At 46.3% G+C, this 14,106-nt stretch overlaps 1 long non-coding RNA gene across 4 annotated transcripts in view; it reads left to right on the forward strand.

Moving 5' to 3' along the window:
- Positions 1-14,106, forward strand: part of LOC140471643 (uncharacterized) — a 66,959-nt gene that overhangs the window by 10,044 nt on the left and 42,809 nt on the right. The window contains exons 4-5 of one of the 4 annotated variants that reach the window (XR_011957132.1): positions 2,397-2,505; positions 9,375-10,148. The exons of 1 other annotated variant lie outside the window; for it this stretch is intronic. This is a non-coding gene — a long non-coding RNA (uncharacterized lncRNA). Of the gene's footprint in view, positions 1-2,396; positions 2,506-9,374; positions 10,149-14,106 lie in introns of those variants that run through there. 2 more of the 4 variants (XR_011957133.1, XR_011957135.1) reach the window with 2 other exon arrangements.

Here is a 14,106-nt window from a genome sequence, read left to right on the forward strand (position 1 = left end):
AGAACCACAAGAACTTCGGATGCTGTAAATCACACACAACAACCAGAAGGTACTGGAAAAGCTCAGCAGATCTGGCAGCATCTGTGAAAAGAAATCAGTTCGCATTTTCGATCCAGTGATGCTTCCTCAGGAACTGATGTTACTGAGAAAAAAAGAGTCTGTTTTTACGCAGAAGGTAGGGATTAAGGAGTAAATGATAAGTGGGGATAGAGTCCAAAGAGAGAGATAGGAGCAGTTGGACAGAGGAGTGAATAACGATCGGACGGGGGGAGGGTGAAGAGCTGTTTATGGGGACTGTTAGTGGCTAACCATAGGTAGTGTGTAATGGCAGGCTACGTAATAACAAGGCCTGGTATGTGGGGTAGGGGGCAAAGACACTAGGACGTGGGAGAGTTCAGGACCTAAAATTATTGAATTTGATGTTGAAGCCAGAGGGTTGCAGGGTTCCCGATTGGGAGATGAGGTGTTGTTCTTCCAGTTAGTGTTAAAATGTGGCGCTGGAAAAGCACAGCAGGTCAGGCAGCATCCAAGGAGCAGGAGAATTGATGTATTGGGCATGTCAGCACTTCATCAGAAATGTGGGTGGGGGAATACGGCTGAGAGATAAATAGGGAGGGGTGTTTGGGGTTGGGGGAAGCGAGCTAGGGAGGCAATAGGTGGTTGTAGATGGAGGGTAGTGGTGAGAGGGTGGAATGGATAATTGGAAAGGAAGATAGACAGGTGGGACTGTTCAAGAGGCCAGTGCCGAGTTGGAGGGTTGAATCTGAGATAAGGTGGGGGGTGGGGGATGGGAGATGAGGAAACCTTCATGCTGTGTGGTTGAAACTTCCCAAGATGGAAGATCAGGTGTTCTTCCTCCAGGTGCCGGGTGGCTCGGATTTGGGGATGGAGGACTTGCATGTCCTTGGCAGCGTGGTGACGGAGGGGGTGGGGGGGAAACCGAAGTGGTCGACTACAGGGCGGTGGGGTTGGTTGGTGCATGTGTCCCAGAAATGTTCCATGGAATATTCCACAATTTGGCGTCCTGAGAGCAAGGGACACAATCGGTGAGGTGTTTGAGTGAGCAGGGAAATCTCTGCTGGATGTGGGAGGATCCAGTGGTGCCTTGGATGGAGTTAAAGGGAAGGTGTGGGCACAGGTTTTCCACCTCTTGCAGTGGCAAGCGAAGGTGCTTAGAGTGGAGTGTGGGTTGGTGGGGAGTGTGGATCTAACGTGGAAGTCACAGAAGGTATGGTCTCTGTGGAATGCTGAAAGGGGTGGGGAGGGAAATATATCTCAGGTGGTTGGATCTGATGGTGGAAAGAGCAGAGGATGATGCGTTGTATCTGGGTGGAAGGTGAGGATGGTGGGATTCCATCTTTGTTGCATTTGAAGGGGTGGGGTTCAAGGGCAGTGGTGTGGGAAGTGGAGGAGATACACTGGAGGGCATTGTTGACCACATGGGAGGGGAAATTGCAGTCCTTGAAATAGGAAGCCATTTGGTATGTTCTGAAGTGTTCTTCCAGCTTGCATCAAACTTCACTGGAACACTGCAGTAAGCATGAGACAGAGATGTTGGACAGGGAACAGTCTTGTGTGTTAATGAGCAGGCAACTGGAAGCTCAGGGTCTTTTTTGCAGCACAATGTAGATCATCAGCCACCATTTCCACCACCGCCACTGAGATGCGAGAAGGTTCCTGTCTCCTCCATTAACAGCTTTCCACCTTCCCACTCCTTTGTCTTTCCAAATGTTCCTGTGTCTCTTTGGGCTCTGTCCCCACCTATTATTTACTCTTTAACCCCTGTCTCCTGTAGTCCAAAGATCTGTAGGTTCGGTGAATTGGCCCAGCTAAGGTTCCCATAGGGTTCAGGGATGTGTATTAGTTCGGGGGAAATGGAGAGTAATAGAGTAGGAGAATGGGTCTGGGTGGGATAAACTTCGGAGGGTGGGTGTGGAATCGTTGGGCCAAAGGGCCTGTTTCCTGAAGGGATTCTAATTTTCCCAGCTGTCATCGGTTCTGAGGAAGGGTCACTGGACCCATGATGACCCATGGTGTGTGTAGGAGGCGGAAAGGGGAAAGTGGCAGCAGAAACCAGATGAAATGTATCAGTGTAGACTGGGAGGGTTTAGTTACACTCTGGGCAGGTAGTTAGTCTGAATTAGAAACTCTTGGTCCCACGTTTGCAGCAATGGGGAAGATGGCTTGGGCCTCAGGTAGTGAGAAGTCCTGGGTTATGGCCACCATCTTTATTTGGGGCAAGGTACAGCAAGGAGCATGCACGGGTCCTCTTCCTGGGTGGGGGCGGGGTGATTTGAAGAGGAGCATTTACACATCAAACACATACCAAGAGAAGTGTTTGTCTTCACTATTTATCTTGCACTGACTGAGCTTTGTTTTGTGAATTCATTTTATAGGATATTAATTGAGGATAATTGAGACTGGGATCTCAATAAACAAGTTTCTCCAGATAGCAGAGTCCTCAGGATCTGAATATCATTGGGATTTAACTGTGGAACGAGAAAGGTTTGTCTGTTCTGTCTGTGGGAAAATATATCTTCAATATTTTTGTCAAGCCAAAAGCAGAACGATGTTCAAGTTCATGGTTGGATCACCCTTGGGGTATGTGTTCAATTCTTGGCCCTCTAGCTGTGGAAGGAGGTATTGGCCTGAGAGAGAGCACAGATTTATCCAAATTACACCTCGTCTTTTTGCAGGAGCTGTCAGATTTAGTCTCACTCATCCACTTTATAATGTTAATCTGTAAACTCCCGACTTCCAATTCTCTGCAAATTTCTCGTGGACTCAAATTCCAGCACCATTTCAGGTGGAACGTTCCAGATTCTGACAACTGTCTGTTCATTCAGAAACTGCTGAAGTCCATTTTGACTCTGGGGTTACAAAGGGCTGAATTGAAAGATGCAATGCTGGTCTGAGCTCCCATTGAGGTGCATTGGAACAGTACAGGAGGCTGAGGGAAGTGTAGGTGTGAGCAGACAATGAAAATGACAGGGCTGCACTGTGAGGGCTGCTTGCCTCCATGAGAGTGTTTTGGAGTTGGGTGTAAATAGTGAGGTGAGACAGGGAGAAGGTGAAGCTGAAACTCCGTTTTAGTTCAGGCCTTTCAGAAATTCACAGTCCCAATGGGAATAGCCAATTTGTTAGTGATACCTGTGGAGTATTTAAGTTTTTAAAGTGTGACATATCAGCTTAAGTAAAGATTTTTTTTTGTTATTATAATGGACATGTTTGAAGTGAAGGAAGGTTACTCACTCATTTAAATTCTCTTAATGGGAGTAACTAGATGAATGTAGAGAGACGTTGTGACAGGAGCCCTCAGACCTGTGGTGTGCTCCTCTTGTACAATGTGGGAAATAAGGGCCGCTTCCAGTGTCCCTGACGGCTATGTGTGCAGGAAGGGTTCCCATCTGCAGTTACTGGGAAACTGCTTTTCAAAGCTGGAGCTGTGAGTGGACTCACTGTGGAGCATCTGTAATACTGAGAATGTTATGGACAGCACGTTTAGTGAGTTAGTCACACTGCAGGTGAGGGTTACACAGGCAGAAAGGGAATGGGTGAACATCAGATCGAGTAAAAGGCTCAGGAAGTGAGTACAGGAGTCCCCCGTTGTTATCCCCTTCTCATACAGATACTGTATACCGCTTGGGATTCTGTAAGGGCGGGAATGGGTGGGGTGGCTTCTCGGGAAATCAGCATCAGCCAGGTTCATGACACCACAGAGAGCTCTGCTGATCAGAACAAGAGGACTGACAGTGGCAGGGTTATAATGACAGGGGATTCAATAATCAGGGGTACAGCCTGGCACTTCTGTGCCCACAGACATGAATCCAGGATGGGATGTAATCTCCCTGGTGCCAAGATCCATGATATCATGGAGTGGCTGCAGGACGTTCTGGAGCTGGAGGGTAAACAGCCCGTGGTGGTGCAACACACAGATACCAACGACATCGCTAAACAGAGGGATGAGGGCCTGAAAGCTGGACATAGGGAGAGCAGAGATACATTAAAATGTAGCTCCTGAAATGTAATAATGTCAGACTTACTCCCAGTGCCATGTGCTAATGAGAGCAGGAATGAGAAGGTAGATCAGCTGGATGTGTGGCTGGGGAAATGGTGTACCACAGAAGGGTTATGATTCATCAGGCACTGGGACCGTTTCGGGGACGGACCTGTACCAGCCTGACCGGTTACCCCGGGCAGAGCTGAGACACATCCGTTGGGACTTTTGCCAGTTCTATTGGTGAGTTTGTAACTAGTCTGGCAGGGGAATAGGAAATAAAGTGTAGGCTTAGATGGGTCAGATTCAGGACAGGGAATGGGAGGTAGAATATTAGTGATTTTTAGATTAGATTAGATTACTTGCAGTGTGGAAACAGGCCCTTCGGCCCAACAAGTCCACACCGCCCCGCCGAAGCGTAACCCACCCATACCCCTACATCTACATCTACCCATTACCTAACACTACGGGCAATTTAGCATGGCCAATTCACCTGACCTGCACATCTTTGTGACTGTGGGAGGAAACTGGAGCACCCGGAGGAAACCCACGCAGACACAGGGAGAACGTGCAAACTCCACACAATCAGTCACCTAAGGCGAGAATTGAACACGGGTCTCTGGTGCTGTGAGGCAGCAGTGCTAACCACTGTGCCGCCCACTAATGTAGTTAGCGGCTCAGAAAGCCAAAGGAAAGGAGGATTAAACGAAGATTGAGTCCCTCTTCATCCATCAGTCCTGACATCCCAGGAAGGTGAGTCAACAAAATCTGGAGCTTTGTACATGTCGATGACTCTGTGCTTCAGCAAAATGGTGGAAATCTGCAATAAAAACAAAAAGCGCTGGAGATCCTCAGCAAGTCTATCAGCATCTGAAATGGTGACAGATGCAGGAAACATTGCAGCTTTGAAGTGTTTAGATGATCACACCAAGCACTACAATATTGGTTACATGCTGAGTGCCAGAACGTGGGACTAGCATAAATAGGTGCTTGATGACCAGCATGAATACGATGGGGCTGGAAAGGTGACGTTTCGGGTCAGGGCTATTTATCAAGACTGACAAAGGGTCCTGACCCAAAACATCAACCTTCCTTCTCCTCTGATGCTGCCTGACCTGCTGCACCTCCCCAGGTCCACTTTGTACAGACACTGACTTCCAGCATCTGCAGTCCTTAACTATCTTCACATCCCAGGACTCATCTGGTGATCCTCCTTTACACTCTCTCAATAACCAGGAGAGCCTTCCTTGGAAAAGGGGAACAAAGGTGTATACAGTACTCCAGGTGTGGTCTCACCAAGGCCCTTCCAGAAAGGGATCCCTGTCCCCATCTTATCCATAATGGTCATCAAGCACACGGGCCTGGTGTGATCATTTCAACACTTCTTCAAGGCTGCAATGTTTCCTGCATCTGTCACCATTTCAGATGGGGCCAGACCTGCTGAGGATCCCCAGTGCATTGTTTTCTCTGCTGTCGAGTGTTGAAAGGGGGGATTTGCAGTTGAGAAATTCAAATTGAACTTCATGTTACTGGATCCGTGCCGATCTGAATATCATTGGCCTTTTCATCTGGAAGGAAAGGTTTGCATTCTGTCCCTGGGCGAATATTTCAAATCTCAGTGTGACAAAAAGTACTGAGACAGTGAAGTCCATGTTAGCGTGGGGACTTGGTTTTTGAAAGTCTAAAACAATCATGGCACATTTCCCTGGAACAGTCAAGCCACAGATTGGTTTTGTATGAGGACAATTAGCCATGAAACCAGAAAGACCAAAGGATTCCTGCATCATGGAAAAAGCTATAAAAATGGGATTGTTGTAATGGAGTGAATTATTGATTGTAATCCAATGGATTGTAATCCATTGGTGTTGTCACATCGGTTCCAGCGCCGTAGGGAAACACGGGAAATGTGATGAATGCAGTGTCAGTTTAAGTTATTCAACTGGAAAGGTGAAGAAGAAATTTACAAGGATGATGCCAGGACTCAGGGGTCTGAGTTACAGGGAGAGGTTGGACAAGCGAGGACTTTTTTGTTTAGAGCAGAGGAAACTGCGGGGGAATATTTTATAGAAGTGTATAAGACCATGAGAGGCATGGGTAAGGTGAATGCACTCGGTCTTTTTCCCAGGGACTCAAGGATTGGAGGGCATCAGGTTAAAGTTAGAGGAGAAAGAATACATGGGAACCTGAGGGGCAACTGTTCTACACAAAGGTGGTATGTATATGGAATGAGCTGCCAGTGGAAGTGGTTGAGGTGGGTATATTAACAACACGTAAAAGACATTTGGACAAATACATGATAGGAAAGTTTCAGAAGCAGATGGGCTAAGTGCAGGGATATGGGGTTAGCGTGGATGGACATTCTGATCGGCATGGGCCAGTTTGGGCCAAAGGGCCTGTCTCTGCTGTAGGATTCTATAACTCTCAGTGCATTTGCTCTTTCTCCCCCTAACTCTGGTATCCTGGGATGTATTCCATTGGGGCAAGGAGACTTGTTTACCTTTAGCTCCATTAGCTTGCCCAGCTCTAACTCTTTCACGATAATGGTTATTATCTAGGTCCTCACCCTCCTTTAGTCTCCTTATCAATCACTGGCATGTCCTTTGTATCCTCCACTGTGAAGACTGACTGCTGTGTACTCATATTCCTGAACCCTGCTGGATAGGAATAACTGGGCACAGAACTCTGAGAGGTCTTCTTTGAGTCTTTATTGATGAGACACGGCAGTTACCTGGATAGTGTACATGCAGAACACCTCCAGGCAGCATCAGGTAACTCCCCGCCTGTCCGATGTGCCGCTCCCATTCTTAAACCTTTGTGGTTTGGGACTTTGAATAGAGACTGTCTCTCAGTATTCTCTCCATGGCAACGGCAGTTAGAAAGTCGAGTGGTTAAACCACACACTCCTCCCCCACGCCCCCGTGGCTCCCTCAAGTACCTGACAGGTGCTTCAGTTTCCGTGGGGCTGTCTATCGGGATGGTGATGTGGAGCAGCCGGGGTTGGGGTGGGGTGGACAAAGTTAAAAACCACACATCACCAGGTTATAGTCCAACAGGTTTATTTGGAAGTACAAGCTTTTGGGGTGTGCTGTGATTTTTAACTTGATCAGGATTATCTCTATGGTAACAGTTAAGTGCTTCAGCAATTACAGAGGCCATCTGTTCCCCACACAATAGGTTCCCCTCTAGCAGGGTAAACTGCTATTCTGTCCTTGGGGATAGTTACTCACCACTTTTCTCCCCCAATCCCATCTCGCTTTCTGTTGATCTTTAAAGTTTTTCCAATCTCCGAATTTATCCTTGGTCTTTGACAGTTTGTATGCCTTCTCCTTCAATTTGATAGACTCCCTTATTTCCTTAGACATGGCAGATTACTCCTTTTCCTACAGTCCTTCCTTTTCACTGATATATACTTTTGCTGAGAAATTTGAAAAATTACTTTGATGTTCCTCCACTGTCTGTCAACTGTACCACAGGAAAGTCTTTGCTTCCAGTCTGCATTCGCCAACTCCTGCCTCCTCCTATTGTAGTCTCCTTTGTTAAAGCACAGTATCTTGGGATTGGATTTAATCTTCCCGCTTTCCATCTGTGTTCTAAATTCAACCAGATTAATGACAAGTCTTTTTATCAGATTACGAGGGGAGGCAATGTTTCCTGGGTGTTTTGGGTTCATTGTCAGTGACCTTGGCTTTGTAATAAAGTGCAGGATAGATATTCACAACAGAGTATTCTGGATGCTGTGAATGTACTACACAGTCTAAAACCATAAATCACTGTCACCCCTCAGTTTAAAATTGCAAAATCATTATCTCCTACACGCTTCCTCATTACCTAAGTTTGAACGCTAATCCACCTGACTATCCTGCTCTTTCTGAAAATCTCCTTTGGTGAAGATGGTGAGTTTTGGATTCATCTTTCTGTTATTACCGTAAGAAGATAAGCACTGGGCACAGGAGAGGCAATGCAGCCCTTCGAACCAGCTCCACCATTTAATACGGTGATGATTGAGCTCACCTCGGTCTCAGCTGGATTTTTCCGCCTGCTCTCTCTCACGGTTCAACTCATTGCAAATTCAACATCTGTATCTCTTCATTAAATTGGCTCATTGTCCTGGCATCCACCGCATTTTGAATAGGAAATTCCACAGATTCACAACACATTGAGATAGGTACATTCTTCTTCATGAGAATAGAACAGAGTCCCTATAGTGCAGAAACAGGGTATTCATCCATTGATTCCACACCAACCCTATGATGAGCATCCCATTCAGACCCACTCGTTCCCTGTAACCCTGCATTTCCCGTGGCTAATTGCCTAACCAGCACATGCATGGACCCTATGAGCAATTTGGCATGACCAATCCACCTAACCTGCACATCTTTGGACTGTGGGAGGAAACTGGAGCACCGAACAAAACCATACAGACGTGGGGAGAATGTGTAAACTCCACAAAGTTGCCTAATGCTGGAATCAAACCCGGGTCCCTGACACTATGAGGCAGCAGTGTTAGCCACTGAGCCACCTCTGCTTAAAACCTGGTGCCCATTATTAACCTCCCCACCCCGCAATTGGCTGAATGTATATTCCTTACGTCAGAAGTCCGGGTGTCTAAGTGGATGTCTCGGTAAATCCCCGTGACAGCCCACATGTCCTGTGTGTCTGAATAGATATCCTATACACAACACCCTCCAGCCCACACTTTCTCTCACTTTCCAGGGACAGGTCTCCAGAGACTTCATGGGGACTACAAATCCCACAGTCCCTGAGGCAGGGACCACACGTGTGTGAGGAAACCCACCACTGTACATGTACAGAATGTGGGCGGGTTTTGGAGCATGTTCTTTGGGTAACTAGCGGAAAGCATTTCACACTGTGATTGGCAGGAGAAGGGATGCATCTGCCGATGGTATTGATCAGTTTTGGGGGGATCAAAGTGTCACTACGCCTAGATGGGACCAAGTTCCATTCGCAACTTGTCATAACACTGGGAATTGACCAATGGGAAACAAGGAAGAATCTGACCCATTTTCCCAGACTGAAGGTTCCTCTTCTGTCCAGGATCTGCCACCTCCCTTTCTGTTTCCGTCTGTTTCATTCTGCTGTTACATTATTGACTTGCAGCAAATGAAGGGAAAGGAAGTGAACCCAGAAAGGGTGCAGAGTCTAACCAGAGACGAGAAGTGGTGCCATGGATTTGTTTATCAGTAACTCCATGAGAATGTAGAGCGTGTACATTAGTGGGGAGCAGAGTCAGAACGGTGGGAGAGAGTAAGTGGGCTGGAGGGTTACAGCTTTGGGAGAAGAAAGGGGAAAAAGATATTCCAGAGAAACTAGAATTGTCTGTTCTGAATTTCTAACCTGTACATATTCTTTTATACAGGGTGCTAGATAGTGAAGATTTGCAGACTGAAATCTCAAAATCATGTGCAGATTGTGATTAAGTTAACCAGCATTTGAAGAACCAAAGATGGAGAATCACTCGGCCAAAATCCTGCAACACTCTCCCTCCCAGCATTGTCGGTCTATCTGCGCCAAATGGACTGTGAATGGTACAAGACAGCAGCTCCCTACCATCTTCTCAAGGGTAACTAGAGATGGGGAATAAATGCTGGCTGAGACCGTGATGCCCATATCCTGGAAATGGGTTCTATCTCTAGTTGCTGAACCCCGGTTGATGTTCCTGCAGGATGATGAGGGACGCTGAGTGCATCCTCCAGGAGGCAGCACCATCACATTACCCCTGCCTACACCCACACAGTAACACCACAACGTCACTGGAACAAAAGGCAGTGAAGCCAAAGGAGGGCTTAGATATAGTTCTTCAAGGTAAAGTCATGAAAGGGGATTGGAACACAGCAGGAACAGGAGACTGAGCTGGATGGTCAGCTGTTTCCCCTTGAATGATGGAGCAGGATTGAAAGGCTGAATGGTCTCCTGCTGCTATCTCCCAGGTATGTATATAACCATGGAGCCCGGGTAGGAAGAAGGGGGCAGGGATTCTCCAGGAGATTGCACTTCCACAACAGTTTTCAGTGAGGGATGGTTTGATGGATTTTATTTAACATTTATCTTTAACACAAGGTTTCTAAATATTGGTTTTAAAATGTTGTAAGAGCTTTTTGCACCGCAAGTAAAATTAAAGAAAATAAATTGAACTGTTTGAATATAACAGTTTAAAGCTTTCAACCTCCTGTAAAACAAAATCCTGTCTATTCCCAGACACCATCACTTTCCAGCTACTCAAACTCCAGGGAAATATTCCCTCCCTGTCTGAACCTTTGGTTTGATTTAACTGCTTTTCAGTTGTCATTCTGTGAGGTGTGAAGCGTTCTTTTTCCCCATTTCTCTGACCCAGAAATGTGAGCACAGCAACCGTCCCACCATCAAAATCATTATTACGCCATTTTGCTTTTGGTTAACCTATAATCTCCAGCAGTGCAAAAGTGAGGACCACAGATGCTGGAAAACAGAGCCTAGGTTAGAGTGGTGCTGGAAAAGGGCTCTCGCCAAAACATTGATTTTCCAGCTCCTCGGATCCTGCCTGACCTGCTATGCTTTTCCAGCACCACTGTAGTCGAGACATATAATCACCAGCAGTAAACCATTTGTGTAACCAATTGAATATTTCCAAACAAAGCCTATTACGGGTCAAGCAAACCATTACAAGTGACAGAGTGAGAAGGGACTAAATCAAAGTAGAGTTGTGGGGAGGGGGCAGCGGTGGAGATAAAGCACTGTATCCCCTACGGTGCCCACATCTATCTAAAGGCATTGAGAGCATTGATCCACACTACATGCTCCTTCTCCAAGGACATCCTGCTGTGTAGCCTTAGAATAAAATCATAGAATAAAATCCCTACAGTGTGGGAGGAGAGCATTGGCCCATCAGACCCCACCGACCATCCGAAGAACATCACGCCCAGAGCACTCTAACACTGTAACACTGCATTCCCCACGGCTGATCCACCTAGTCTGCACAATCCTGGACACTGTGAACAATTTAGCACGACTGATCCACCTGACCTGCACATCTTTGGACTGTGGGAGGAAACCAGAGCATCTGAAGGGGACCCACACTATCGTGGGGAGAATGTGGGACCTCCACACGGGCCGTTGGACAAGGCTGGACTCCAACCTTGTACCTGATGCTGTGAAGCAGCCGTGCTATAATCCCAATTTAAATCAAAACAGATGATCCCTGTTTATTGTCACATTGCTGTTTGTGGAGACTTACTGCCCAGAGAGACATCCTGAGGTTCAGAAAGTGGCAATGTAAGTTCAATCACCTCCAGCCCAGTTAATGTGGTTAACAACAACAACATCAATACTCCAACAGTGTCATCATGTACAAGGTCCACTCCTGACTCTGATGGACAGTAACATCAGAATCAGAGTCCTGCAGTCCACATGGAGCAGGGGGATGACCACTTCCCTGTGAGCACTCACTAGGCTCTCAATCGTGTTGAAGACACAGCAAATCCCTTGTCACACAGAGGGGTGAACAGCTCCTACCCAGTGTGAACACGCTGGGGTGTCAGGGGGTGAGATGAATCACTGAATCCTCTCTCACACACTGATCATCTGAATGGTCTCTCCCCCGTGTGTGGGCTCACTGGGGACTTCACAGGTGCTGCATTTGAGTGAATCTCCCCCCACACTGGGAACAAGTGAATGATCTTTCCCCAGAGTGAGCTCGCTGGTGTTTAAGCAGATCAGAAGACTGAGTGAATCCTTTCCCACACACTGAGCAGGTGAAGGGTCTAAATCCACTGTGCTATCTCTGGTGACTCAGCAGATTGTAAGATCGAGTAAATCCCTTCCCATACGTGGGGCAGGTGACGGGCCTCTCCGCAGTGTGACTGTGTCGGTGGGTGTCCCACTGGGAGGGGTAAGTGAATTCCTAATTCTGATTGAGTACGTCCTCCTGTTTTCTCGTTTGTTATTGACAATCTCATTCCCCTCGCACCAGAGCCTGTTCCAGTGTTACAGAAACAACAGAATGGTCAGCTACAGCTGGTCACCTGACTGATCACTGGACACTAACGGTTCACTCGAAACAGATGCTGCCAGACCTACTGAAGTTTTCCAGCAATTTCTGATTTTGTTTCTGATGTCCCAGAGTTTGCAGATGTTTAGTTTTCCAATACTCATCTTGTGTGTTTCAGAGGAGTTTATTGATGAAATTAGAGAGGTTTGAAAGTTGTACGTTAGGTCACACATCAGCTATCATCATCATGAATGGTAGAGCAGAGTTGAGGGGCTGAATGGCCTCCTCCTGTTCCAATGAAAGTTACCCATCGGCAGCTTTTGACAACAGATATTACTCACTACCCTCAGGCCACAGGATTGTTCACACACAGTAGTGACCATCCTTAGTCCAAGGATTGTTCACACACAGTATTCAGTGCACAGGATAGTTCACACACTGTACTGACCATTCTCAGGTCACAAGATTATTCTCCCATAGTAGTGACCATTCTCTGTCCACATGATTATTAAATCACAGTATTGACCATCCTCTGGCCACGGGATTATTCCCACACAGCATTGACCATTCTCAGGCCAACAGGATTATTCCTATACATTATTGACCATTCTAAAGCCACAGGATTATTCACACACAGTATTGACAATCCCCAGGCCACAGGATTATTCACACAGTGTATTGAACATTCTCAATTCACAGGATTATTCGCACACAGTATTGAGCACCATACGGCCAGAGTATTAATGAACACACTGTCTTGGTCATTTACACGTCACAGGATTATTACCATGCAGTATTGACTATTCTCAGGCCACAGCAATATTCACACACAGTATTGACCATTCACAGGGCACAGGATTATTCACACACAGCATTGACTAGCACACGGCCACAGGATTAATGAACACACTGTCTTGACCATTTACAGGTCACAAGATTATTCCCACACAGTATTGACCATCATCAAGCCACGGGATTGTTCACACACAGTATTGATCATCCTCAGGCCACAGGATTATTTACACACAATATTGACAGTATCCAGGCCACAGGATTATTCACACGCTGTATTCACAATCCTCAGGCCACAGGATTATTCACACGCTGTATTCACAATCCTCAGGCCACAGGATTATTCGCAGACTGTATTGAACATCCTCAGGCCACTGGATTATCCACACACAGTACTGACCATCCGCAGTACACACAAGTATTCACACACAATACTCAATATTCCCAGCCCACAGCATTATTCACACACAGTCTTGATTGGAACACGGCCACAGGATTAATGAACACACTAACTTAACCATTTACATGGTCACAGAATTACTTTCACACAATATTGACTATCTTCAAGCCACAGGATTGTTCACACACAGTATTGAACATTCTGAGACCACAGGAGCATTCACACACTATATTGACCATTCTCAGGCCACAGGATTATTTACACACAATATTGACCATCTTCACACTGCAGGATTATTCACACACTCTATTGAACATCCTCAGGCCACAGGATTATTCACACATAGTATTGAGCATCATACGACCACAGGATTAATGAACACACTGTCTTGATCATTTACAGGTCACAGAAATATTCGCACCCAGTATTGACCATCCTCAAGCCACAGGATTGTTCACACTCAGTATTAACTGTCCTCAGACCAAAGGAGTATTCACACAGTATTGACTATCCTCAGGCCACAGGATTATTAACACACAGTATTGCCCATTCTCAGGCCACAGGAGTAGTCACACACAGTATTGACCATCCCCTCAGGGCACATGATTATATTTACATGGTATTGACCATCATCAGGCTACAGGAATATTCACTCACAATATTGACAATTCTCAAATTACAGGATTGTTCACACACAGTATTGAAGATTCACAGGCCAGAGCATTATGCATACATGGTATTGACCATTCACTGTCCAAAGGATTATTCACACACAGTATTGACCATTCTCAAGCCAAAGGTTATTCACACACAGTACTGACGATTCACAGGCCACAGGATTATTCCCATACATTATTGACTATTCTAAGGTCACAGGATTATTCACACACAGTATGGCTGTCCTCAGGCAACATAATCTTTCACACACAACGT

This window comes from Chiloscyllium punctatum, unplaced genomic scaffold, assembly GCF_047496795.1.
Source record: "Chiloscyllium punctatum isolate Juve2018m unplaced genomic scaffold, sChiPun1.3 scaffold_137, whole genome shotgun sequence".
NCBI lineage: Eukaryota > Metazoa > Chordata > Chondrichthyes > Orectolobiformes > Hemiscylliidae > Chiloscyllium > Chiloscyllium punctatum.